The following is a 2,500-nucleotide window of genomic DNA, read 5'->3' on the forward strand; positions in this document are numbered from 1 at the left end:
AGGTCATGACACCCACTTCATGACCAGAGGTCGAAGGTCGCAGGTCATGACACCCACTTCATGACCAGAGGTCGCAGGTCATGACACCCACATCATGACCATAGGTCGAAGGTCATGACACCCACTTCATGACCAGAGGTCAAAGGTCGCAGGTCATGACCCCCCCACTTCATGACCAGAGGTCGAAGGTCGCAGGTCATGACCCCCACTTCGTGACCAGAGGTTGAAGGTCACAGGTCATGACCCCCACTTCATGACCAGAGGTTGAAGGTCACAGGTCATGACCCCCACTTCATGACCAGTCACTATTAAATGAGTCATAATGAGCTGTGTTGATAACGTGTGTGTGTGTGTGTGTGTGTGTGTGTGTGTGTGTGTGTGTGTGTGTGTGTGTGTGTGTGTGTGTGTGTGTGTGTGTGTGTGTGTGTGTGTGTGTGTGTGTGTGTGTGTGTGTGTGTGTGTGTGTGTGTGTGTTATTGTATCCCGAGGCCAAGTTTTCTTGCTCATCACAATGAAGGACTCACATCCTGCCAGAACCACACCCTTCGATGAGTGTGTGTGCGGATGTGTACGTGTGTGTGTGTGTGAGAGTCACGTGTGTGTGTGTGTGTGCACCTTGGTTACAGCTACACACACAGTACAGTCAGGGCTGTGGCTGGGGCGAGTCCAGGCGTGGCAGCATTCGAGCACGCACACACACGCACGTGCGCGCGCGTGTGTGTGTGTGTGTGTGTGTGTGTGTGTGTGTGTGTGTGTGTGTGTTGAGAACAGCTCTGTGGAATCCACACCTGAGGCCACAACTTTCTCCTGTTAGTCTCAAAGACACAAAACACCTAAACATACTGTGAAGTTTACCTAACTTTATACAGACAGACAGACAGACAGACAGACAGACAGACAGACAGACAGACAGACAGACAGACAGACAGACAGACAGACAGACAGACAGACAGACAGACAGACAGACAGACAGACAGACAGACAGACAGACTGTCTGCTCTGCAGCTGTGATTGAGTTTCAGGAGCTAAACTAAACTGTTCTCACACAGACACAGCTCTGCTCTGCTGTGTCTGTTGTTCTGTCTGTTCTAACACAGACAACAGACACAGCTCTGCTCTGCTGTGTCTGTTGTTCTGTCTGTTCTAACACAGACAACAGACACAGCTCTGCTCTGCTGTGTCTGTTGTTCTGTCTGTTCTAACACAGACAACAGACACAGCTCTGCTCTGCTGTGTCTGTTGTTCTGTCTGTTCTAACACAGACAACAGACACAGCTCTGCTCTCTGGCATTTCATTAACTTAGCTCCCCCCCCTGGGAAGGACCTCCATAACCCATACCCGGAAAAATCCGATAACAAGCTTATCCAGTACCCGGTATCAATAAGCTTTGGACTTATCCAGTACCCGGTATCGATAAGCTTTGGGCTTATCCAGTACCCGGTATCAATAAGCTTTGGGCTTATCCAGTACCCGGTATCGATAAGCTTTGGGCTTATCCAGTACCCGGTATCGATAAGCTTTGGGCTTATCCAGTACCCGGTATCGATAAGCTTTGGGCTTATCCAGTACCCGGTATCGATAAGCTTTGGGCTTATCCATACCCGGTATCGATAAGCTTTGGGCTTATCCAGTACCCGGTATCGATAAGCTTCGGGCTTATCCAGTACCCGGTATCGATAAGCTTCGGGCTTATCCAGTACCCGGTATCGATAAGCTTTGGGCTTATCCAGTACCCGGTATCGATAAGCTTCGGGCTTATCCAGTACCCGGTATCGATAAGCTTCGGGCTTATCCAGTACCCGGTATCAATAAGCTTCGGGCTTATCCAGTACCCGGTATCGATAAGCTTCGGGCTTATCCAGTACCCGGTATCGATAAGCTTTGGGCTTATCCAGTACCCGGTATCGATAAGCTTTGTGCTTATCCAGTACCCGGTATCGATAAGCTTTGGGCTTATCGAGTACCCGGTATCGTACCCGGTATCAATAAGCTTTGGGCTTATCGAGTACCCGGTATCGATAAGCTCTGCCCCCCCCCCTCAGCGCTGTCCGGGTGTTGTTCCAGGGACCCCCCCCCAGCGCTGTCCGGGTGTTGTTCCAGGGACCCCCCCCAGCGATGTCCGGGGAAACTACATTAAAACTGATCTTTTGAAGTGACGCTACACATATTAACCAGTTAACAGTTTCATGTGTGAACACGATGAATGAAGGCGTGTTCAAAGCGTCACATATGACTGCTGTTATACTGCACATTATCACATCTCCTCCCTCTCACACGCACGCACGCACGCACGTGAGCGTGCACACACGTGAGCGTGCGCACACACGTGAGCGTGCGCACACACACACACACACACACACACACACACACACACACACACACAGCGGGCAGCCACAGTGTCTCTGAGGAGACAAAGAGAGTTTTTGTGAAGACAGACTTTAAGGTCACAGCTTGATGGAATGCTCTGAGTGAGGCTGTGTGTGTGTGTGTGTGTGTGTG

This window comes from Electrona antarctica, assembly GCF_951216825.1.
Source record: "Electrona antarctica genome assembly, chromosome: 1".
Lineage (NCBI taxonomy): Eukaryota > Metazoa > Chordata > Actinopteri > Myctophiformes > Myctophidae > Electrona > Electrona antarctica.